A 26,768-nucleotide genomic window follows, 5' to 3' on the forward strand; every position below is an offset into this window, starting at 1 on the left:
CTGACACTACACGGGTCCAGTTCAGTCCCGTTTCACTCCTCGTGGTATGTGAAACCAGCTCTTTAGGTGTTCCTCTGACAGCAGTATGGAAACAGGACAAAGAGGGCTATTCAGAAGCAGCAATAAAAGTTAAAACAGCTGCTTTGACATGGTGGCTTAACCGTGGCCAGCAGCTCCTCCAGCTAGTGAAAAGAACTCTTGACCAGGAATAAGGTGATACCAATCACTGGGAAAGCCACTTCCCTGTTTTTATCCTCAGCTTATTTTTTCCTGTAAAATGGCTATGTATGGACATGAAGTTTCATATCGTCACAGACAGTAAACCCTGGCAATGCTTATGATGCTGCCAAAAGAAATACAACCTCAAAGTGTGTAAAGCATTTCTTATACAACAAGACTAATGTGAAATGACTGATCATTAGGGAAATTCTTTCAGTAAAAAAAATCATAATTATTATGTAGCAAGAACTACAGATGAATTAGGACAACTGACAGGAGCTTCAAAATGTTTCTTACACTTTTTTAAACATGCAGTACAAGAAAATAGGAGAAATTAGAGTTTTGACTAAGTTTAAGGTACCATGAGAATTTCAATGTTAAGAACTAACTAGAACCACAAAATAATTAAATAAATAAATGAAAAATAGCTTTGAAGTTAATAACTTTTGACAAAATCTGGAATTTCTGCAGAACCTGAGTGTTCTGAAAGACACATGAGAAACTTAATTTCCACTGTGAATCTACATGGCTGTCATTATTAAACCACACTTCTCTAAAAGACTTTCTTTTCTATCAGGGTATCTCAAAAAGGGGGAAGTGAAATTGCTTGTGGAACATTACTCAATTTGCTTGCATTCAGTGTTCACCCCCTCTTCAATTTTTTCAGGATTATCTACTGATTTAATTAGAGGCAGGCTCTAGCTCTAAAGAACTGCATTAAAGTAGGATTTGCCACATTAGACTTTCCATAGTGCCTCTCATCAGAGGAAACACCTTCTCTCCAGGTTTAATCCATCATTTATTTGATTTTTGAGGCTATTTTAATTTTTCTGAGTCATAGCAGGAGAGATATGTTGTTATTTTGAGAAGTAATGAAAACAAGCAGTAGGTGTCCAGCGCACTCATTTCAACATTCTACTATTTTCAAATGACTTTTTCCCCGTTAAAACGCAGTCTGATCAAACCCTTGAGGCATCCCTGGAGGTTTTCAAGGCCAGGTTGGACTAGGCTGTGGGCCGACCTGATCTAATGGGTGGCATCCCTGCCCATGGCACTGGGGTTGGAAACTGATGATCTTTAAGGTCCCTTCCGACCCAAGCTATTCTGTGATTCTATGAAAATTTACATAAGTAAGATAGATATGGTTTTGAAACAGACACTAACCAAAGGGAATTACCAAGTAAGGAGAAAATCCTAGCTCCATTAAGCAGTATGGCAGTGAGTAACCCACAACACATAAACCCTTAAGCCCTGTCCATCAACACTACACAGTGATTTAAATGGCCCTCCTATGCTTTTCTAACTTTTTGACATGTAGCAACCTCTAAAACCCAAAAATGTTTAAAAACTGCCAGATATTTCACAGTGAAATAGTCAAGTCTGTATTTTACATTTGTAATTTTCAAAAAATTACTTCATAACTCATAGGTCTAATCATTTTCCACATAAACTGATGACAGAATGTCAGCCTATGGAAATCTGTATCCCATCACAGAAATCACTAGAACAATAAAAATCTTCAAATAACGTTGCTTCAGTTTATTATATATAGTAAATGAGATTTATGTCGTAACATATGCATATGGATCTGTTCTGGCATCCTAACTTCCATGAGTTAAGACTCAAAAAATGCTGGAGCATAAGGACTGCCTAAACAGTTGTCTGTTTGTTGATTATCACTTCCACAAAATAAAAGTGATTTATCCCCAGATCCCAAAGTCTCCAAGTTCTCAGTCTCACCACCACTCACTCATGAGCACAAACACAGGCCACGTCCCCAGCCCACATACCCTGCAGGTTCTGGCCCTCTGGTTGTGCCAGGTGCCAAACTGATAGCTGTCTGCACCTTAACTGGGGGGCTGATAACTGCCAGTGAGAGATTACGTTGTGTAGAAGGAAAAAACAGCAATCAGATTTAAAAAAAACTGATTTCTGTTTGTGCTTACCAGGTAAAATGAACAGCCCTAGTATGCATATATGCTCTCACAAAGCACACACACAATTTCCATGGCCTGTTCCACCTACATTCATCAAGAAGACCAAGGTCTTTCCTTTCTCACATAGATTTCACTACAGACATCTGGTTTTATTTATGCTTGGTCTCAATTCAGGCCTATTCAGATAGGGCAGGCATTCAACCTGAATCTGCTCCTAAAAAAAGAAAATATAAAGAAGCTTCAGCAAATACAAGACTCTCTTGCTCCTTCATTACTCATCATTACTCATCTGTGTTCTTTGGAATCATATTTTTCATGTTATACATTTTCCTCCAGTTTGTGGACAAAATTCAGAGCTAGTTTTAATATCTGTGGTCTAAGTATAGAGAGCATAAAGCAAGAAAGGATAACATTGTTTTTAATGGCTTGGAAAAAATATAGTTATGGATGCACTTAAAGCTTATTTAAAATTGAACTGCCTTGACAATACCACTAAGCCGTAAATAATACATCCTTGTTAGAACTAATTATTTTGATTATTTTACCCGTGCTATTAATAATTGCAATACATTGAATGCTTATGAACATATGTCTATGTCTGTAGTTTCATTAAAGTTCTTACATGCTTTCTTTTCTCGCTGACTTATGCTACAATTTACGGAACAGTACAAGCACATCTACAGCACAGTGCATCTTTGTTTTCATGCTCATTCACTACTGCTGTGAGGTGCTGGCTGCCAGCCTCGGAAACTGAAATCTTCTATTTGTCCACAAAATACCAACCAGGCTGAAAGCAATAGCACGGGCGTACACGTAACCCTGCCAGTATCCTTCAACCCTAATTTGAAGAGTCATGTCTAGTACTGAAAGGATGATCTCTGCAGTCATTTCATTCTTGGCTTCTGCTAATTAGTTGAAGTGAGGGATGCTACCAAGGTCTAGAGAAAAGTTCAGATTCTATCTCCTCCTTGCTTACTTCTTTTTCCAGGACAGACCACCTGTTCCTCGGTTCACTCTCTGACCCTGCCAAGTGTGGGAAAGCTGCTTACTGTTGGCACACTTTTCACCATCCACTTCATGATCAACAGAGCCTACGGCTTGCACCATACACAGCAAAAGCAGAACACTGGTTGTATTTGTTCAGCTGCCAGTTCAATCCCTGTTGCAGCCACCATTTTCAAGGTATAGCCTACAGTTGTAACTCAGGATAAATGGCAGAAAACTGTACTTTCACACACGTGAATCAAAAAAGTTACCCTTTCATGCTGCTTACTTCTATCTACTTACTTGTTTACCTCAATACCACTCTGCATTCTTGGCCACCTTACACTCAAAACTTGAACCATCATTTCTAATCCTAGTTTCCCCCTTTGTGCCAGAGACTCTAAAAAAATTCCTTGAGACAAACCAGTTTCTCCCACAGAAAGAAAGCGGAGAACTGCTTGCAATAGTCTCTGTTTTTATTCTGAAAAGGATTGCCTTTTTAATGTAATGAGTAGCCAAGGTAGAATAAAATAACTAGTTCTGAACTACATGCATTAACCAGCCACCTTTTAATCAAGCAAGCCAATCCCGCAAAGGAATAACATCTTCCCTGTGTGCCATAAAGATGTTCGAAAACCATGTTTTCTGAAATGGGATCTTCTAGTGATCAACAACAGCGTGAGGAGCTTCTTGCCTATTGTTTGCTAATGTGGAATCACTGTGGATATCTGTTGTGGATATCTAAGAGCTAGCCTACGCTTCCTGTACAGAATAAAAATACTTCTTCTGCATAAGGTAAGGACTATGTAAGTAGTAGATGTTCAGTGTGGAAGCTGGTGCTGGCAGACCACTGTAGTATGTTTTCAGTAAAAGTGGAAAATGTACCTTAGACAAATAGGAGGTAATACAAGAGCACGTGTGGTGGTATTTCTGTATTTACTTATGTAACTGAGCTGTGGGAAGCAGGACAGACGATATAGCCAAGACACTCTTGTTAGTAACTCAAAGAGGGAAAAGACTCCTGATTATAAACTAATTTAAGTTTTCTGAACAGTGTTCACATGCAGATAATAGTATCACCTGAGGGCCCTTACAGCCTGTTATCCTAAAATCCTCCACTAGATGAGAAGGGAGACCAGAACACTGTGCTTCAGAAACCCCACTGCATTCTCATTAGCAGAAGACTGCAATAATAGTCACACTGGGATATTCTGGGGGCTATGAGCTGACAGAAGTATCTAATTATCAAGGAATATTGAACATGCAGATCAAACAAATAAACTGCAAGTCTAATTCTACAGTGACACCCAAGTTATAAATGTTTTTTCTGACAGAAAAAGTTCTGCATTGCTTTTTAGTTCTCACTTTAGTTTTTCCCATTATCTTACTAAATATTATTTTTCCGAAAAAAAAAAAAGTGTTAAAACCAAGAGCTATAAAAAAGATCAAAACTGAAAGAACTTTCTAAATAGCATACAGAATTTTCATGAAAATATAAACAGTTAAGTCATTAGATAATAAATGCAAAATGGTTTCTTACATTGATCTCCAGTCAAAGAACCCATACACAGTCTGAAACAAGGGCCCACTATTTCTTCAGACACATATCAACACAATGCAAGCAATACCATGTAATTAACACTGTGCTAATCTGTTATGCATAAATCGAGTACCGCAGCTGATACATATGAATAGAGAATAGGGTACAATACCTGTCCAAAGTTAATAACACAGTTTCGTTCATTTCAGGTACATCATCAGCTTTAATGGTGATGTTAATTGTGGTATCACTTTGTCCAGATAAGAAAACCACGGAGCCGTTAAAAGGACTTATATCATCCTGTGTTACCGCCTTTTGATTGGGACCAGAGGGTTTCAAACTCCAGAACACAGTTGCTTGACCATCAGTCCCATCTCGATGCAATGCAATGGAAACCTGTGAAACACATTAATTTGTTGTGACTTGCAAAAGTAGATGCAAAACCGATTACTCCCTTGCAAATTACTATTTGAATAAATAATAATAAAAACAAAAGTTTGGCCAGTTCTAATTTGAGAATGGGAAATGATCTATCTTATTCAGGATTTGTCTCAGTCCTACTTTACATGACTATGCTCGCAATTGGTGAGAGAGACTAACTGCAGTATCTTTTGCTCTGTGTGAGCATCAAGGGCTAACTGGTTTTAGATACTTACACAGAAAGCAAAGACCAATCTCAGTTCTCTGGAAATCAGTAACAGATTATTTCAGAGCATTTTTTTTTTTTTTTTAAAGAAGAGAATATTTAGGATAAGACAGAACTTACAGGAAGGCTTTTCCTCACATTAATTGTCAAATGCTACACTGAATACAGCAAACTCCACCTTCTCCAAATAAGTTTTCCATAGCAAAAGACAATATAAAAAGGCTTACTTACCAGCGTAGCAGGGGAATCTTCTGGTTCAGAAAGAATAATCGGTAGATTGCTAATAAAGCCTATTTCTCCATTTGCAATATCTGGAGTAATCCTCAAAGAAATATTTCGAATTTCGCCTAATCTAGGACTCACAGATGGGACTAGAGGAATTCTATTCACCAGTTCAACTCCTTCCAGCTGTAGGAAAAAGTAAAAGAAAAGTGAGAAATAAGAAGCCTCAGCACCAAGTCAGAACAGTTCTGACATTTCAGAGTAATTTTCATATAAAGGAAGTATACATCTCCAGAGCAAATTCTTCCTACTGATAGCACTGCTGTTATAAAAATTTGTAAGTAGACATGTCAAAGAAATTAAGTGGATATTGTTGAGCTGTCAGCAGAATGGTACACCTCCCAGACAAATCATGTTAGTGTATGTAATTAAACACAGATCAAGCCAGAGAGAGAGACTCTGTTCCAGATCAGCTGACACATTACTAGAGCTATTAACAACAGTCATTGATGAGCAGCATAGGCAATTGTCTAACATCATTTTTTGTGTCTTGCATTGATAAAAATCTAGGGAAATCACTGAAGTCATAATAATTTACAGCCCTTGATCAAACAGCCAAATAATAATCCACTTTTCTTTCCTCTCCACAAAATTTTAAGGAATTCTCTATCTAAGAACTACCAGAGCCACATTAAGAATTTAAATTCAGTACAGTATTTCAAAACTGTATTTTACTTGTCACTGCATTTCTGATAGATTATAGATACTAAGAGGAAATAGATTTTTTTTCATCCTTTTCTTTAAAAGGGAAGCATCACTCGCTAAGCCCAGCACCAGTAGTGACACACCAAGGAAAGCAGAACTTGCCTGTTTAATTATTTCCTTTAAATATTATTTATTCCATGTGATTCTGTCTACATGCATCATTACAATAAATGTTTCCATAACAGATTTGCATATATTTCTGTGAACATTTCACTGGGGCATAAACTCCCACTGACATTTTTTCTTGGAGTTATCAGGTGTTATCATAGAGTAAAGCTTTATTTTTTGGGGATAAAATAGTGGCCTTTCTTAAATTCATATAGTAATCATGGTTCACCATTTCAAAAGATGATTTTTAAAGTCTTACAGTTCTTGAAACCAAACTCTATAAATATGTGGGCTGTATCATATTTTGTTCCACAACTGCTTGAGTAACACCCAGAAATATGCATGAACATTTATCTGATGATAGATGGAAATGTTTTACAAATACTGTATTTAGTAACTGATTCTCAACCATTCCAACTTGTTATCAAAAGTCTGAAGAACAGATGATGGCACTGTTTGTTTCTCCTCTTTTCTGAGCTTTCTCCTAGCATAGGCCCCGATTCTGCAATTAACAGGATGAAAGTGCACCATTGTGCGGTTATTAGCTCAGTAAACTTTCTGAAATACTACACAGCCAAAACAATTTGCTCTATTTAAAGTGTATGCTGTATTTGGATCCTGTATGGTACCTTTGGAATAAAGTAATAATCAATAAAGAACAGAGATTTTACTCTTTCTGCAATGTTTCCTTTAGTACCTTTTAAAGGAAACCAGTACAAAGAGAAAAAAATATATAGTTATTTGAACAATAACAATTAGTTTATGAGCTTAATTTTCAGAGTTAATCTTCCTAGCTATACCAAAAACCGCATCTCTGATTACAGCACGTTATTTAATTGAAGGTGTCACTAAGGAATATATCTCACATTAACATTATCTCCTGTACCTTTATTCATCCTACAGTTTCATTTGCTTCTCTGCTGATTCCTGAGTCAATTCTTTATTTTGCCTAAGTACAACTCATTCTAAACATGTTCACTGAGATTATCATTTATTCACGATGCAGAAGGATTGTCACAGTGATAAATAGTGGTGTTTTCCTTCTCTATGAGTTTCTAAATTAATTATTTGAGCTGGAAAGCTCCTCTGATTTAATTTCTTCAAACAAAGATTTTATTTATAGTTCATGGAGAAAGTACAGAAAAAAAAAAAACAGATTGGAATCTACAGTTTGAAAATCCAGGCAAAGTGCTTGGAATGACTGAACATTCTGAAATATTTATCAGATGTGTGTCTTGACTACAGTCAAAGGACAAAAAAAAAAAAAAAAAAAAAAAACATTGAATACATGGAATTAGACATTTAAGAATTTTGTGGATCTCTCAAACCTCTTGCAATCATAAAACATACTAACGTGTTCTAGTATTTCAGAAGGCAATTCCTAATCTAACTGTGAATGCCATAAATAAATAAATAAATAAAATTGCATATTAGATAAACAATATAATTCTGGCAAAACTTTTTGTTCTCATTATTCCTCCTGTAAGAGAATGTAGGGAGAAGGATGTGGAGGGAGGAAATCTTTCAAAGGTCTTAGAAGTGATTACAACGTCTTTGGTAGACTATAAGGAAAATATAAAACCTGGCAAATTTGAAATTCATGGATATAACATCAACACCTTCAACGATGATAAAAGTTATCTTTTACAAATTGAGATAGAAAAAAAAAAGGAAAGAAAAAAGTGAAGAAAACTATACAGGGAAAAAAAAAAGTAAGTTCTCCTAACAAATTTATATATAAATGCAATATAATATACATATAATATATAATGTATATTTGACCCTTTTTAATTTAGAATAGTTCAGCTGGAAGAGCAAAGATCACAGTATCACAGAATTGTAGGGGTTGGAAGGGACCTGGTCAGGCTGGAGAGTTGGGCAGGAAGAAACCAGATGAGGTTTAACAAGAGCAAGTGTAGAGTCCTGCATTTGGGAAGGAACAACCGCAAGTATCAGTACAGGCTGGGGGATGACCTGCTGGAGAAGGACCTGTATCAAGCCCAAGATACATTTACTTGCATGTCATTTCTGAAATTTTTCCTGCTTCAGTAATTTAATTTTAAGAACCTTATTTTTTTCACGTTCCAAGTCAGAGGCCAAGCAGAAACATGCTTCAAGGGGCAAGCAACAGACAACGCTGATCTCATTTTGATAAATTCCATGATTAGTACCTGAATCCTCTTTAGTTTTAAAATTTGTTTAATTACTAATGATTAGGGATAGAAAACTTTATAGCATAGTTATGAAAGATGTCTTTTTAAATAAGAAAATCTTTGCTTCAGAGCTAAGCACTTTTTTTTTTTTACAGGAATGGTCATTTAAATTACAGTCAAGGGGAAGGATCAATTATTGAATCATATTCCTCATATTAAATAAGCTAAAAAACAAAAACAAAAACAAAACAGCTGAGATACCTGTATGAGGAAATGAGCACCATTTTGAAGAAATGCATCTTTTCTTATTGGTATACTCAAAGTATGATGTGTTTTTCCTTCTGGAAACAGGAGGATGCTGTTTCTAGACATATTTAGAATGCCATCTTTTGCTCTCTCAGGATCCAGAGCTCCAGCTGGAATATACAGTGCAGTATAAACTAACTGCACATTTCCAACTGTTCCTTTCTCCCTTACAAAACTCAAGGATAAAAAGCGTCCTGTTGGATTACTTTCAATCTTCTGATTCTCCAAAGGATAAAACTTTATTACGCCATAAACATCATCGCTGTCCTGAATGTAAAACAAAAGCTGCAAAACAGAAAACAGCATCACTTACTCAATGCTACAATTAATATACACCACAGTTTTCACGTTTTCATGAAAGTATGTCCTGACTGTCATCATACATTTTTATCGTTAGTGAATTGGCACTCAAGAAAGAAATCAGATTGACAGCCCCAAAGTGTTGCTTGTGCACAAGCAGCACACCACTGATAGCAGCAACTTTCCTGCTATGCCTCATCTATGTCAGAATGAGCTTTGAATAACTGATTTTTGGTTCAGCAGCCAAAGTGAATAATTTGAATATATTTCAGACTGTGAAAAAATCATTTAATTCACCAAATTCATTCCAATCATATGTTCAAAAAGCAAAGTAGGGACCTGAGTCACAGAATTGTCAGTAATGCTAATTACCCCTTATTTAAAAGTTCAGAGGTTAGTCTTAATCACTAAGCCATCCTCTTGAAGCTGTTACTCTGTGTAAAACATTCCAGTACCTACAGCAAATAAGCAAGTGAAAATAAATGCTCAACCTTCTCTTAGCAAGCAACCAATCAAGATAGCAGTTATGCAATGATATTTATGATGGGAATATTCTAAGCTAAATGCTACTGCATTAAATAGGTCTGGCCTTATAAAATATGTTAAGCCAAAGACTTTGGATGTGGCTCTTTATACTGAGAATACATCAGCTTGCTTCACTTAAACTCAAGCACAACTACTTCAATTTAGCCAATCCACCAAAACTGGTGGATCCTAATCCTAATCCTACTCCCTAATTATTATCTATCACCTCCTCAAAACAAGTTCTGAAATCAAACTTACCTCAGATGGTTCGCTGACTTCTGCGCCTCCCTGTATTGTATGAGCTAAGAGCTTCAGAAGATAGGGCTCTGCTTCTTCTGGTATGTTATCATCAATAATGGTCAGTGAAAGTGTGACCAGCATCTGTCCTTGATCAAAATGTATCTCCCCGGTCTCTGGAACAAGGTCTGCAGTCACAGGTGACAGATCACTGCTATTTCGAGTTATGACCCAGGTCACAGAAACATTTCCATGTGTTCCACCATTTCTTACGATCGTGATCCCTTCAAACCTGTGGTTTTGAATGAAAATAAAAATCTGTAACATGCAATTATAATTAATATCGGTTTACTTAGCTATCTGTTCCCTGGAAGATTTATACTGACTTCAGTGGAATCGATATTAACTGCTGCTACTGACATTTGAGTCAGGACTTAAAATTTGTGAAATCATACCACAGAAGTAGACTTTTCTCAGGTTGCTTATTCATGAGATAATATACATAAAGACATGAGTAATATATCTAAAGACATTAGTTAAAATTTATTTTGTTTACAGTAAGAAAGATACTGAGAAGAGGAAAGTTGGCATGTTTATATTTTTTCTCAGGAAAGATGTTAAATTTCAGAAAACTTTTTCTCAACTAAATTTCTACACTGTTTTATGGACTATATCAAAATACAATTGTCAGGCATGAGTGTTTAAATAATGATTTTATTTAAAATAAAGTGACTCAACTATTTGCCTATGCACTGAAATATAATTTATCAATATTTGTGATTATGGAAATGTCACGTTTCCTGTATCTGTGTATAAGAAAGAAAAAAAAAAAAGTGAATATTGAAGTGCTGGGCTCTACATACTAGAAATTGTTCATAAAATCATAGGTTGATACATTACCTCTTTCTCTGGGGATGAACCACCATCACTAGCTAGCAGTGGACATTTTTACTAAAACTGGCAATATTGTATAGATATTAGTTCTGCTTGTAAAGATTTGTGTGGAGATTTGTTTTTAATTTATCTGTAAAATTACATGTATTTAACTTTTTTGGAAGTCTATGGGTATTCAGTACTTCACAGAAGACACTCACCACCATTTTTTAACCAGAGACTGACTTTAAATACAGTATAGACAAAGATTTACTGGGAAAGGAAGCCTGAAATATATTTTCCACTTGTATGAATGGGTGTGTGGCCGCATCACAACTTCACTGATCCATCTTTTAGATTAAGGGTTTTTCAGTATTTTGATAATGTCATTAAATATTTACAGTTCTCATATATAGTTCATAAATATTAAAATACTTCTGCATAATTAGACATTTTCTCCCTTGAAAATTCTATATCGTTTATAATAATTACACAGTAGGTGATTTCTATATTAATTTTTCACTACTGATTTTATAATTACTGTCAGTGAAATCCTAAGGATGCTTTACAGTGCCAAACAAATCCCTTAACATGACGAGATACTGTTTGAAGATCTGTAGTACCTTGAAATTTGGTCTTCATCAATGATAACAGTTTGAGTAAACAGGATACTGTTGATTGAAAGCACTCCATAGGGTTTATCATTTGGTTGGATGGTGACGTGAACAACAGATGGATTAACCAAAACAGCATCTCCCTGTAACGTGTCCTTAAGGAGCATAATTTGGAAGGTCTCAGCAATTTCTGGTATGGCATCATCAAGGATCTTGAATTTCATATATACTTCATGAACTAGAGGTGTGAAGACAATAGTTGTATTTGGCTGAAGATCTAGGAAGTCTAAATTGAGCTGCGCGTGTGCTGTTGAATTCCCAGTTATGATGGTGTAACTGACGGAGACTTCACATTCATCAGGTCCAATTAATTTTCCACTGTCATCCTTACCACGAATCACTTGAATTGTGAGCATTTCGACTTCCTCAGGCACCATGTAAGTGCTCTGAGCAAATCGCACAGGGCTGTCATTTTTCTTAATATTAATCTGAACAGAATTCCTTGTGGTGTTGATTTCAGCCCCTCCCTCCACACTCCTGAGATGAACAACAAACAATTCATCATTTTCAGGTATCTGGAAAAATAATAGTAGCAACAGGGTGTAAGTCCCATTTCAAATATATGCAGAACACTTACTTAGAAATATGTTATGTATATTTAGCAATAAAGGGAAATAATACAAACATTACAACCCTTTTCACATTAAAATAAACAGGCAAAAAGAAACTCGCTTGCAACTTTGAAAATCCCTTCTCAAAATTGAATGTTTCCATTTTCTAAGACATACTTCTATGCTATGGAAATATGAAAAAGTGGGAAAAGACAAAAAAAAAAAAGGGCAAACAAAAACTAGGCAAGAATCAGATGAAGCTCTATCTTTCCAACTAGAGAGTGTGAGGAGATCCTAACTCAACTTGTGGAAGTTGCTCTGCTTGGACACAAGTGTTCCTGACAGTTATTTAGTCTGACATCTTTATTTGCTGATGTTAACACCATTTTACATCTATGCATGCCTGAAAGAACAGAGGAACAACATATGAACACAACCTACCTTGGCCCTTTTGTTCCTATTCAACGGGAAAAAGAACAGTTCCTACTTTCAGACAGACTCACATTCCCAGCACAGCTTCAGTCACAGCTCTGAGAAGGTGCTTGCTGATGCTTATCTATTAATTAGACTTTGGCATTTCTACATGTGGTTTGTTTAGAACTGCACTTTAGTTTTAGCTCTTTAGTCTCTAATAACTGATGCAGCAGACAAAAAAGAAGGGTTTATAAGCCTTGAATTGCAGAATTTAATATTTTTTACTTTATATTATTACATTTTATTCCCCAGTCTTGATAGGCTAAGTCTGTTTAACTGGAAAATATCATTATTTTATTAATACAGAGAGATTAGAAGGAAATATTTAAATATTACATAAGATCCTCACATCTCATTCTTGTTGTGGACTCTCAGAAAAAACAGTATTATTTGCTTCTGAGATAAATTCCACAACAAAATTGCTTATGTGTTACTAATGGCATTGCTTTGTTATAGGGCTGATGAATCCTTTCCATGTAGTTCTGTTTACTGAGCAAAAAAAGTTCAGAATTCCTTGTGGTCCAATATTTCTTCTCTTTTTACACATTTGTTAATTGGCCACCCTTAGATCCTGTTTCAGGGCACAAAGGGTATGCACGCCGCTGTCTTTGTAGCTGAGGCCAATTTTGTCCCTTGTTTGACTTGTGGCACTTAAACTTGCATAATATTATTGACTGATGCAGGTTGTTTGTTTTTTTTTCCAGCGTGAGATTTGCAAGCTCTCTGTCACCTCTCTCCTACACTACTATTTCCTATTTTATCTTATTAAAATTGATGTTAACTTACGCTTGTTTTAGTTCACTAGTTCATATACTGTCTTGCAGTACAAAAATACGCATTTGACAGTCAGAACGTACATGCCATTTTAGTTGCAGATAAAATCTTAGTATCCTACATAAATAAGGCATTGTGGAGCTTTCAATTACATCATGATTGACCAATAAATACATGAGTCAAACTTCGAATATAATAGTATAAATGATTTCCAGTGCTGCCTTGCCTCTTTAATTTTCTCTTAAAGTTGCAATTATACTTAAAAAGGAAACCTGCACAGGAAAAGTACTATAAATGCAGAGCTGTGGAAATCAGAACTGCAGTCCCCTACCTTCTGTAAGGCTGCACAATTCAGAAAAATACTTGTTTCATTGGTTTCCCTAACTCAGATCCTAAAAGCTCAAATTAAGTTCTGACAGTAGTGTTACTGGATTCTTGTGAACTCTATCATCATCATCATCAATAAAGGTTTTTGTGCAAAATTCATCTTTCACATACACTTGTGAAAGACTTTCAAAGAGTGGAAAGACGTTGACTAGACACACCAAATACAGATCAAACTTTTAGAAACAGAAGTTTGAGAGCATTTCTCAGAATAAAAATAAATAAAATCACATCCTCCCAAGAGAAAAGACCCTAATAATTTATTTCTGTGTGTAAGTCACTGAAATATTACATTGAATTGGAAAGAGATGTTTCTACACTTCAGCACCCCAGGTTGGCACAGCCTCTTAACACTAGAGTATCAGTAGAAATGTGGAAGGACATTTTTTATAACTAAGAGTAAAAAGGAAACAAGCTGCTTTACAGTTCTGTGCTCACTTCTGAGACACACACCTTTCACCATTATTGTTTTCTTATGAATTTCTTACTAAGTTGTTTTGCATCATATATACTTATTTTGATGTCTCAGTTTTCCCTCTTAAGCTTATTATAAAGGAAAAGAAAAACACAAAAGAAAAGTGCAGGTAAGAAAAAAGGAAAATCACAAGTTGCAAATTAGAAGAATGTTTTGTTTACTCTGAGATAAAAAGAAAGCCTCACAACCTATGAGTTATGTTGTGTTTTTTTTTTGTTTTGGTTTGGTTTTTTTGTGTGTGTGTTGTTTTTTTTTTTCAATTGGCCAATCTGAAAACAGAAAAATGTTAATTATCACCTAGTATTCATGCTTTCCACAAGACTGCATGTTTGTTTCAGGAATCTCATCTATTTTTAGGATTTTTTCAAATATGTTTCTACCCTGAAACATATTTGAAAAAAAAAAACCACAAACAAACAACGACAAAAAATATTTTTGAATCTGCCTTTTCCCTGTGAATCTTCAATGTGTAATATTCTTTCTTTAGTGACAAAGATAACATGTCTGCTCAGCCAGGATATGCACATAAACTAAAACTATTCACTGATGAGAATTAAAGAGGGAGCTTGGAAAGAGTAAAAATAATAGACCAGAGAGCCAAAATTTAACATCACTTCATCAAATAGAACTGCTTTTAACCTTATTTAAGCCAAGCCTTTTTGTAACTTATTACTCTAAGTCTTTCCAGAACTTCAGTTAACCTTCTACGTATCAAAGCCTAAGATGAAGTCAGCTTGTTCCTACCTGATCATCAAGCACTGTTAAATTATAAATCAGCTTTGATCTCCCAGGTGTGAATGTAATATTTCCCTTAGCTGGACTTAGGTCTTCTTCAGCTGGGTTTGGACCATCTTTTATCTGCAAAGAATTGATTTGTCTGATGAGAAGTCTATAAAGCAGGAATACAAATCCAGTGCAAGTACAATAACCAATATGCAGTGTGACTTGCATAACAAATGACTATCTGTTCAGCCATCTCCAACTTACAACTTACATGAACATTCAGTTGTGAAAATCTGCTCTTTTCTGGCAGACAGTGTAAGTCAGAACAACCACTCTGAAGAAATCCCGTATTTCCAGAATAAGAGGAAGAAAACTACTTCCATATAGGCCTATGGGGAGTCTTTAGTATATTCTGATGCATAACTGACTCTTTCATATTACAGAAAGGATATTCATGCAAATTCAGTTTGAATCAATAGTATTTCATAATAAATTCCAAGACAAAGTAATAGTACTTACTGGTTTTGTGTCCCTTCTATCTTAACTTGTGATATTAAAGATACTAAATTTAACAGTCAAACTCAAAATACTACAAAGCCTCTTAAAGGTCATATGGGATTTTTTGGTTTTAGAACATTTTGTAAATTATTTTTCAACATACATATATAATGATGTGAGACAGACCTAAGTAATTGTCCAGAGAGTAAGATTTACTGTACCTTAAAACAAACATATTTGCAAAAAATTGCACAGAGAATCATATTCAGTACTTTAACTATTCATGCTATATTTAGTATTAATAAAATCCAGTGCAAAGCTTTTCTGGTTTTGACAGGTCTAGACTAAAGCTTTGAGGTCTAGATTAAAGCCTTACCCTATAGGACCAGGCAACTAGTACAGAAATATCTATATGAAAGATTTTATATATAATTTTAAAGTAAATAATAGAGTCTGAGCTAGATAAGAAAAAGAAAGCAATGAAGTCAGTAATTGTATCACATTCAAATCACATATGTAAATAACAGGATAAGTATTCAACATGATTAATTATTTCAAAAGCTTCATTTGCAGGGGATTCAAGATAGAGATCAAGATACAGATGATTATAGATACAGAAATTCACCAAATCCTGAGCACTCACAGTTCAAAGTTGGGATAATCATTAAAGACTCACTTGAATATTTGTATGTAAAATAAATATTTTTTAAAAAAATTAAAAAAACTTAGATAAGACACTTCTTACATACTTAATATGCATTATTTTCTAGTAATACATACTGATGTTGCCTCACGTACCTTTCTAAATGACAGAATATACTCGGTTTTCTCTAGTACCTCTTAACATTAAACAGTCAATTAAACAGTCAGATAATTACAGTATTTTCTATATGACGGTTAATATGAATCCCTTTTATGAAACAGATCTACCTAATGTAGATGTAGGTATTTTGTCCTTCTTCCCCTTTTGCAAACACTTCAATAAATTATGATTACAGCCTCTCAGTTTAATCCAACAGACTACTGTATGAAGTCTTTTGGATAAACTCACCTCAAAAGTTATGACGACCGTCCCATAGGTTCCCCTCTCTCTAATTAGAGTGAGCGGCACAAATTCATTTCTGCCCCTGGGCTCATTCACTGTGATTAAGGCAGACTAATGAGGAAGAAAAGGAACAGACAATCAGACACAGATCAAATATCACAGCAGAATGAAGAAACTGTTACCATAGAAATATCAAACTCCCACAGACAAGTTAATCCAATCCGCAAACCAGTCCACTGATGGCATACATTTCCTAGCAACCAATTAGTTCAGCTAATGAAAACCTTAAAAGATTTCAGATAAAAATGTATCACGTAATGCAATTTGTGTGTTTTTGTTGTTGTTGTTGTTTGTTTGTTTCTGTAAATGAACATAGTCAACATACACAAAGCACTGACATATCATCACTGGTATTTTTAGGAGCTCCTACACCCATTAAAAATAGGTTTTCACCATCATGAAGTCGTTTATTAGATAGCTAGCTATAAATGTACTCAGGACAATCATTTAGGTCACTGGTCACTTTTTTAGGCTATTGTAGGTAACAGATTTTGAAGATATCCACAAATCCCAGAAGCAGCTTGGCTTAGTACTGTGGCTCTAACATTTTCTTATGTTCTTATGTTTTTTCAGAGAAGTCCTATACAAAATTATATTGTCAGAATGCTGTCAATAAGGCATAGCTACTCGTTCTACTAATACAACCTCTGTATTATTGCAAATATCATCTGCTGGAGTAACAACAGCATCTTATCCCAGAGGGTGTTATAAAATGCATATATTATGACAATGTTCCCTCAGTAATTGGTAATTAACCCTACTGCAAGAAGCTGTGCCTGCTCTTCAGAGGAACAGGTTTATATTCAGAAGCTACTTCTTTGTTTACATGCTACATTTCAAAACTGAAATAACAGTAGCAATAAAAACAAACCAGATGTAAATTGTACACTCAGGTAGAGAGTATTTATACATCCAAACAAGTCTGGAATTTTAACTGTTATAAATTTCCAATAGAAACAAAAATAATATGTCAGAAATACATGCTTATAGATTTACTTCCTTTCATTATCCTTTCAGAAATAAGCAAACTACCCACATTAAAGCCAGAGAAGACTGAAGAATATTCAAACCTGGATGGAACTGGAACTGTTTGTGTGACTCACAATAATCAAATAGTCTTCTTCCTCCACTGCAAAATGTTTCACACGTCTGGTATCCAGAACAGAAAGAGTCTGTATCTGCAAGGGAAATATGAGGGTGACTATGTTTATCTACATATGTATATAAACAAATACATTTTATATTACATTGTATATAGTGAGAAAAAGTACGCATAGAATGTTAAGAATTCCAAAATTATGTATAAAACTATACATGAAATAGCTTTTAAAACTTTATATTTTATATATATATATATATATATATATATAAGCAACTAATTTACAGAATTAACATAACTTATCATACATTTTCCAGAAAATGTTCTATGACTTGATTGCTTGAGAATTTCTTCCCCCACTTCCAAGCAGAGCTACAGGCTGGGAGATGAGTGGTTGGAAAGCTGCCTGGCCGAGAGGGACCTGGGAGTATTGGTTGATAGTCGGCTGAATATGAGCCAGCAGTGTGCCCAGGTGGCCAAGAAGGCCAACAGCATCCTGGCCTGTATAAGAAGCAGCGTGGCCAGCAGGGCTAGGGAAGTGATTGTGCCCCTGTACTCGGCTCTGGTGAGGCCACACCTCGAGTACTGTGTTCAGCTTTGGGCCCCTTGCTACAGGAAGGACATGGACGTGCTCGAGCGAGTCCAGAGAAAGGCAACGAAGCTGGTGAGGGGTCTGGAGAACAAGTCTTATGAGGAGCGGCTGAGGGAGCTGGGGTTGTTCAGCCTGGAGAAGAGGAGGCTCAGGGGCGACCTTATCGCACTCTACAGGTACCTTAAAGGAGGCTGTAGAGAGGTGGGGGTTGGTCTGTTCTCCCACGTGCCTGGTGACAGGACAAGGGGGAATGGGCTAAAGTTGCGCCAGGGGAGGTTTAGGTTGGATGTTAGGAAAAACTTCTTTACCGAAAGGGTTGTTAGGCATTGGAATGGGCTGCCCAGGGAAGTGGTTGAGTCACCATCCCTGGAGGTCTTTAAGAGACGTTTAGATGTTCAGCTTAGTGATATGGTTTAGTGAAGGACTTGTTAATGTTAGGTCAGAGGTTGGACTAGGTGATTTTGGAGGTCTCTTCCTACCTAGACAATTCTGTGATTCTGTGATTCCCAGGTAATCCTCCCTGCACCCTCAAATGTAAATATATAAAAAATACAAACAATGTAAACAACTAACTATGACAAACTTACATCACTGAAGTTATGTAGTATTTTAGGACACAAAACTAACTCTTGTCACACAGAGTGCTTTTTTCTAAAACATGGCCAGACTGGAGGACCTCCCTTGGTCCTTGCCAACCCGTACTATTTTAAGATTTTAAAATTAAAATCGATTTACCCACAACAATCTGTGTCCAGCCATGAATGCATACACACTGTTGTTAGAAGCTCCCTGTGTGGCTCCTCCATGAGTAACCACAAGGTAGGAAGAGGCTCCAATTTGGAAAGACACACAACTTGTAGGATTCCACATACTGAAATTCTGCAAGAAGAATAAAAAAAAAGTAAGATTGTGACTTAAATTCCTTATTAACTAGCATGTCTGGTGTTCAAAAACAAACATTTACCTCAACAGGAACAAATACTCCTTTCCACTGGTAGACAGTAGAAAACAAAGCTGGAGGCATACGCAACAGAACACCGTACAGGATTTCTCTTGAGGTAAAGAAACACCAACCAGATGCTGATTCTTCCACAAAACTTTGCAAGACAGATAGGACACTGATACCACCCCCTGCAATATAGTAAAAAATAAAATAAAATAAAATAAAATAAAATAAAATAAAATAAAATAAAATAAAAACACTATTTACTATTATATTACTCTTGAGATCTTTTCTAACCCCATTCCCATTATTTACCTCCCAAAGCCAGACCTAGTATGAGAAATGATGAAGTTGTGTCTTAGTATTTGTTATAAGTGTATATAAATACATAGAAATGTTACAATGCTAAGGATATAATGAGAGTTAAGCAGTAAATGTATTTTTCATTCATTACAACTGCACATGGAAGACATATAGGCAATTTGAGTCTGACTCATAATAATTGATCTTGGAATTTAGCTAACAAGAGAATTAGCTAGATAGCAAGTAGTAAAGAAAAAAAAAAAAAGACAAATTACAAAATGTTCATGTTTTGTTCCCCATTTACAACATGTTCATGTTTTTATTCCAAGACGGTCCCTAAGCACCGTCTTGTCAGAACTAAACTCCAGGAGCTAGACTCTTGCATGTCACATGTCATTTATACTGTGTTAGAAAGATCCTGAGTTACAAGTAGTACGGAACAAATTTTATTACACACACACAAATAAATAAATAAATAAATGGCTAGTGACAATAATGTTCATATTAGCAGCAAAGACAGAAATAGAGATTACTGAAACTGGCAGAAGTGGCTGATGACAAGGTGATTCTTAAGCAGCTAAAGTATTTTATCTACTAAATCTTACATAGGAAAATATTAACTGAATTGTGTCTGAATACTTGAATTTACATTCCCAAGCTACATCTCCTGTATGCTTGGCTACTCTCTTACTATCTCCACTTCTACAAAAGCAGTGGACATTCTCTGTAAAGTGAACGTACTGATGCCAAATGCAGTATCTGATGATGTCTCCCACTCAACGCTCACAGAAACGTTAAGCCCATTACTCCGTGAAACTTTCAAATAAGCTGTAGTGTTGGCTTCTTCAATTATGATGAAATTTGTCCTAAATGTGAGAATCATAAAAATAAGGAAAAAATTATTTTATAGTATATTCATTGCTGTAATAAAAATAAGATTTTTACTGTACAATTCCAGATGCAGAATATACAACAGAAATAAAAAGAAAATATTAATAACAGGTTTCAGTATCTGATGGACTGGTAGCTACATTAATTAGGGTTTCCCAATGATCCTTACTACAATCATGCAAAATCATAGGCAATTCAACAAAATCTTTAAACAGACTGAAATTTAAGTATATTAAATTCACGTAATAAATGTTTAGATAATATTATTATTAAATATTAATATAAATTATTAACTCTAAATATCAATGTATTAATAAAATAGCATACATACATTTTTTATTTAAATAGTAAATTTATTTAATCTGTATGGTTTCAGCTGAATGGTTTTTAAAAATGGCAGTCCATATGTGTCACTTGCTTCTGAAAAACAGCCTTCAGTGAAAGTATATTTTTTACAGGTTTAAAAATGAAAGTAAATTATAAAACGTATGACTTCCTGGACACTGATATGAGGTTTGGAACTTTTAACATGGAATACTATCAGTGGAATATGTAGGCACTAGTGAAGTATTAGTTTATAAAGAAAAATAATAATAAATAAATTGAAATTTTGGATTATGAATAGTCCTTTTTATGCATTTTTCTACTCTTTTGTTTAGCAGTAATAGTATTTCACAATACCTTTCAAAGTTACAGATTTACAAATTGGGTTGCTGAATTTCTTTAATGCGATCCATCAAAAACAAAATTGTAGAGAAATATTATCTCTTTGGAGTATGAGCAACTATCTCCTTTTTACTGATCAGTGTAAAGTACCTATTTCCAACTGTATAGATGCTGAAAAGCCCTAGTGGAGCCTGGTTTTGTAATATTGTAATCATAGTTTCCACTCTCGTGCCTAGTCTGGCTCCTCCAGTTGGATTGAACAGGGTGACAATGAAGTGCTCATCCATTTCTGGTTCTTCATCTAGTACCGCAGAAATATGCAGCGTCTGATAACAAAACAAGCATACAATGTTATTGAGACATGATAACAGATGATGACACAGCTCTATCAGAATGTGCTACCTTTTTTTTAAATTTATTTCACTATAAGGCTTTGGATAGCATAGCAGGAGAAGAGCAGCTCATGAAGCTGGAGAGGACAGAATTGAGGCAAGCTCAGACTGAGTTCAGACTGAGGTTCTAAAGCCATCCATCTAGTGGCCTCCATTGGTGCAACACTAAGATGAGCATATTCACTTTTCGTTGTTGTTGTTCTCTTTTCTTTCTTTTCTCATCCTATGATCCTCTGAAGTTTTTGATCCTAATTTCATACTTTTGTTCTCTATTTATTCCATACATTTTTGGGTAGTTTATACTCACAACACAGCTATAAGTGTAATCAGTTAAGTTGGTTTTAATTTATTTTAGTTGGCAGCTAAGCTATCTTCAGGGAAACAGGGTAATCTCACTACTGGTGCTGTCAAGAAAGAAAAGGAAAAGGAAAAAAAAAAAGCAAGAATAGTGAGAGATTTGAAATACTCTTTCCTCTCGATGCTTCTTTCCCTCTCCTACACCACTGTGGATGAAGATCAGGTCTTCTAAAGGCAATCTCAAACTAGCAAAGAGCAATCTAGAGAAAGCTAAGTGCTTCACTTTCATTTGGGGCTCACTGTCATCCTTCACACTACTCAAACAAGCAAAAAATTTCATAGGTACGCATAGCCTTGCTGTACAAAATAAAAAGTTAGTGATGATGCATTTGGAAATAATACAAAATTTACAATGTTTTATATTTCTGTTCATTTCCACAATAAACCATATTTACCAACTATATTAAGAAGGCTCCAACTTCTTATAGATCTGCTGCATTGTGATTCCAAATGCATCTAAAGGCCAGAAATTGAAAACCAGTGTTTCCAAGAAAAGTTTGTCTCAGTTTCTATCCTATTGCCTGTAATATGCTAACACTAGCTTCACCAGCTTTACTGGCAAAAATAAATAAATCGAATTGTGATTAAACCTTAGAAGAGTCAGGATTCACAAACTTAAGCTAGTTCATTTTGTAGCTGACATTCTTGTGAGGACAGTATAGAGGCAGTGAGCTTAATACTTAAGTTATTTTCCAATCCTAAGACAGACAACTGTTCTACTTTTTGTATTTGTTGCAGCACATTCTGTTTAGTTCAGACTAACTAAAATGTTAAATTACAGAATGGGATTTTTACTTTGATCTTAACTATTAGGCTTGCAAATTATCACTTTAATTTAAAGTAAGTTTGCATTTCAGCTATAGATTGACTACATAAAAAGAACTGTTCCAAAGCACACATGAACGTTATCTATAGTGTACTGTTTTCAATTTACCTCAACCCTTACAAACTAAGAAACACCTAAAGATGAGCCCATTTAATTTTCACACACTTCCACATCAGATAATAACAGGAAATCAGTCACAGCTCATGACTCAATTCACTTTATGAATGAAAGAAGTAGAAAAAATAAACAGAAGATAAAGCACAGACATTTCTGAAATCTTTCCAATATTTCCAAAAAAAAAGCTTCCTAGACTTCTCTGGTAATAACTAGCATATTACCTTGAACCTGACTCCCTCTTCGAGCACAATATATCCTTGAGAAGGGGTCAAATCCATTGTTGCCTCTGAAGAATTAATCTCACTTACAAGATACTGAACAGTCACAGTGCCAAATATTCCCTGAGGTGGTTCTCTGATAATATTCAATACTGCAACACTTTCCATCAAATGGATAGATGTTTGCTCTCTCAGAAAGAAGTGATTGCTGTTATTGAATGACAAAACTCCATGGCCATCATCATTGGCAAGTATAGTAATTGTAGCTTTTGAAAAAGAAATAATGAAAATATTCTTTGGTTAACATAGTAAAATATAAATATACATATATAGTAACATAATACATAACATAAACACAAATACATTCTTCCTTTAGTGTGTATATAATGCTTATGTGTCCATGACATTACCTGAAGAGAATGGGAAGGCATTTCACTTTAACTAGGAAGATCTCTAGACAGGAAGAATATAGTCTCTCCTAGAAAAGGATTATGAACTCTCTAAAAAGACCTCAGTTCAGTGAGGTAGTACACATTGAAAAACTCATCTTCGTGCTTTCTGATTCATTGCTTTACATATAAACTTTTTAATTGCACAGATTTCACAGGGATGTTTCAGAACCTTCCAAAGGAGTATAAAGATTCACCATAGCAGGACAATGGTGCTTTCTGAAATATGATTATTCAGAAAAGTGGAATTAAAATGTGTGCCACAGAATTCTAAAGAAATGGAACATTAAAACTAAGTTTTACCTGTTGTGTTCTCCCCTAATTCCAGCCCCAGAGATGGATTTGTTAAAATTAACTGGAACTTCTCATCACCTTCAGGAATCTCATCATCAAAAATCATGACATCAACAGATTTATGCCTTTCTCCATCAGCAAAAAAAAGAGTCTAGCGTTGAAACACATAAAGCACCGAATACTTACATCAGTTAATATCACACAGAAATTTTTGACTACGGTAAACAGAATTCTGTGAAATAGGAAGGAAGGGAAAGCATAGGAAGAGCCATATTCTCTGTTCCTTATAAACTGATTGAATCAGAAATATAAAGGTTCAGCACATTACAGAATGAGGACAAGAAAGAATAATTTATTTTGAAAGTCCTGTTGCAAAAATAGTCTATGAAAAAGTTTGTATGTCTAATCAAAATTAAATTTGAAATCGATGTTTGAAAGTTTACATTTTGCTTTATATTAAAAAATATATTTTTAAAAAAGAAATAAATAGTAAGAATAAGAATATTTTTATTTCATTCTATTTAGATTACCAAAGCAACTGAAACAAGCTGAAACATCTAGCATCACTACTGATCATTCTGCAGAATAATCAAGAAGATATTCTTTTACGGAAGCTGAAAGAATAAAAAGTACTAGATTTAGAGTTGCTTCTTACCCTTGAGGTTACATTAAAATCCAAACCCAGCTGGGCCTCCAAATTTTGGGCATAAAAAAATACAGACACATTGCCATATGATCCTCTGTTTCGGTAAGCCATTACTGTCAGATTCCCATGAGATTCACTAACTTCAAAACTAAAATAAAAAGAATAATTCTCAATGTTCACTGATTATGTTCTTTTGAAAAAGATAGTACATTTTTATTACATTTTCACTCTGAATTATTCCCTACATTATAGTTCTCTAACGCATCCTTTTTACCTTTTTTCTCTTATCTAAATTGAATTAAGTAACACGAGGTTTTTGTTTTGTTTTGTTTTGGTTTTTGCTTACATGAATGGTGAGGCTGGAAGAGTTGATGCAGGCTGGGGAGGTTAGGCAAATTGGTGATATAAAAGGACAACAGTGAAAGTAGTAATAAGTAAAAGAATTCTGATTAGATGAATAGTGAATTTTTGTTTTCAGTGTGGGAATCCCACTTTCTAGTTCAGCTGAATTGAATGATTACTTTACCATCTCAAAGACATGGCCCTATTTTTAACAGGAGTTTTACTTTTAGAAAGAAAATGGGCAACACCAATCACTAATTGGCACAGTAAGTTCTTCAAGGAAGATGAGACTTACTTGGTACCTTCCCATTCAATTACTCCTCTTACACCATCATTAGCATCGATAACAATTTGAGAAGCTAAACCTTCCACATCTAAAAGGCAAAACAGAAAGACAAAAATTAAAGAACAATAAAATCAATTTTCTTGATTTTCAAGAATCACAGAAGCATTTATTCAATCGGTACTAATATTACAGTGTCTTTACAAAAAATGTGTAGGAGAAAATGGGAGTGGGCAAGATAACTGGAAAGAGTCCTTACTACTAGAAGTGCAATAATGCGTCTTGAATTAGCACTGTAATATTTAATAATGCATAAAAAAAAAAAAGACTAAGGAAAATGTAGAAAGTTAAACAGCACATAAAACATTAGAAAATAATAAAGTCTAGATTTGCGATGGAATCTTAATTTGTCTTCACTATAAGTGTTTATTACAATGACATTCAATATTTTGCATTTGCCATTCTGAGTATGAGAAAGACAATGAGGAAGAATAATAAATGATTCAGCATTTCATCTTCTATTTGTGCTTCAGTGCCTCATCATACATTCTAATGGCACACCTCAGATTTCACTACAAATACACAACTATTAATTTATTTGTGGGGTGTTCACATACTGTAATATTCTACTGCTCCATAAAGACATACAGGTATTTACAATTAGCCTGAAATCGTAATTGAATACACTGCAGTGTGAAAAACACCAAATAATAGGTTAATGTCAGAAAAGTCTACTAACTTCAGAGACCAGAACTTTACAGTCAAAACTTAATACTTCTCAGAAAATAGGTTGTTGTTTTTCAGACAACCGCACCACACAACTACCTTAACTTACTTGTTTACTTTTTATAAACTTCAACTTACTTTCTAAAACCAAATTGACTTCACCGAGTCTGCCATAAGTATATTATGTTTAGATCCATATACATTTTTCCATCAATTCAGATAAAACTGAACAAAAGTAGAAGATTATTGCCATGAATCTAAGCCTGTCACTATGAGGTAGAGATGACGATGAGCAATAGCTCTACACAGACAACAGAAGTGTTACTGAGGTTTACAAATCCTGAGGGAGTAATGGCAATTAGAGACATTTCTGCTTCACTCCTGCATTTTCTCATGTCACCCTGAAGTCAGATCTGTTCACCCAGGATCTGTAAGAGTTTGCTCACAGACACACACGCGGACACACGTATTTGAGTCAGGCTATTTCTTCTACCAGAAGAATTCACTGACATGTTATGTGAACACATTTTTTCCTTATGACTTAAAACTATTATTTTCTCATTGTAAGTAAAGCTGACCCAATGCAGTGTCACATCAGTGTTAAATGGTCATGGTTCAAGGAGACAGCCAAAGAGAAAGTGAGACTATACAACACTGTTTAGTTTGGATGAATCTTTCATTCTTATATGCTACTCCTTTCATATTTTAGACTCAACTATTCACAAATCAGCAATGAGTCTTGCAAGTTACCTTTCAATCTGTAACGAATTAACTCAGTCACTTCTATAAGCATGCAAAGAAAAGGGAAAAGAGTCAAAGAAGATGTCTGACATTATATAACTAGTCTTTAGTACCACAGGATAATCCAACAGTTCTTAAAGCTAATGACTACTATTCTACTGAATTCTGAAGAAGCAAAATGAGAAGCAGACTAAGCAAATAATAAAGATCATTGCAAGAGTAGGAAAACCATAAAATATGTTTCCTAAAAGTGATAAAAGAATAAAAACAGACTTTTTTAAAAGAGTGAGCAGAGTAGCCACATAAAGTTTTTTTTTTACTTTTTTTTTTCCATTTTGTAGTTTGTAAATGAAAATCAGATGAAAAAATCACCAATAAACTTTTCAAATAATTGTCCTTTCCAACTGATA

The 26,768-nt window shown here is 34.9% G+C and overlaps 2 pseudogenes across 2 annotated transcripts in view; both read right to left on the reverse strand.

The window, feature by feature from the left end:
* LOC310891040 (adhesion G-protein coupled receptor V1-like) overlaps positions 1 to 16,872 on the reverse strand; it is a 75,751-nt pseudogene extending 58,879 nt beyond the window's left edge. Inside the window, exons 1-8 of the transcript in view lie at positions 16,867 to 16,872; positions 16,420 to 16,524; positions 14,892 to 15,005; positions 11,439 to 12,004; positions 9,964 to 10,234; positions 8,836 to 9,165; positions 5,558 to 5,734; positions 4,853 to 5,076 (exon numbers count right to left, since the gene is read on the reverse strand). The product of the transcript in view is annotated as an adhesion G-protein coupled receptor V1-like (transcript). The remainder of the gene's footprint in view (positions 1 to 4,852; positions 5,077 to 5,557; positions 5,735 to 8,835; positions 9,166 to 9,963; positions 10,235 to 11,438; positions 12,005 to 14,891; positions 15,006 to 16,419; positions 16,525 to 16,866) is intronic.
* A 253-nt stretch (positions 16,873 to 17,125) lies between these two features.
* LOC310891039 (adhesion G-protein coupled receptor V1-like) overlaps positions 17,126 to 26,768 on the reverse strand; it is a 72,534-nt pseudogene continuing 62,891 nt past the window's right edge. The window contains exons 36-44 of the transcript in view: positions 24,904 to 24,982; positions 24,276 to 24,414; positions 23,630 to 23,771; positions 22,881 to 23,143; positions 21,118 to 21,293; positions 20,152 to 20,276; positions 19,129 to 19,295; positions 18,900 to 19,043; positions 17,126 to 17,651 (exon numbers count right to left, since the gene is read on the reverse strand). The product of the transcript in view is annotated as an adhesion G-protein coupled receptor V1-like (transcript). The remainder of the gene's footprint in view (positions 17,652 to 18,899; positions 19,044 to 19,128; positions 19,296 to 20,151; positions 20,277 to 21,117; positions 21,294 to 22,880; positions 23,144 to 23,629; positions 23,772 to 24,275; positions 24,415 to 24,903; positions 24,983 to 26,768) is intronic.

This window comes from Anser anser, assembly GCF_964211835.1.
Source record: "Anser anser genome assembly, contig: HAP1_SCAFFOLD_199, whole genome shotgun sequence".
NCBI classification, from domain to species: Eukaryota; Metazoa; Chordata; class Aves; order Anseriformes; family Anatidae; genus Anser; species Anser anser.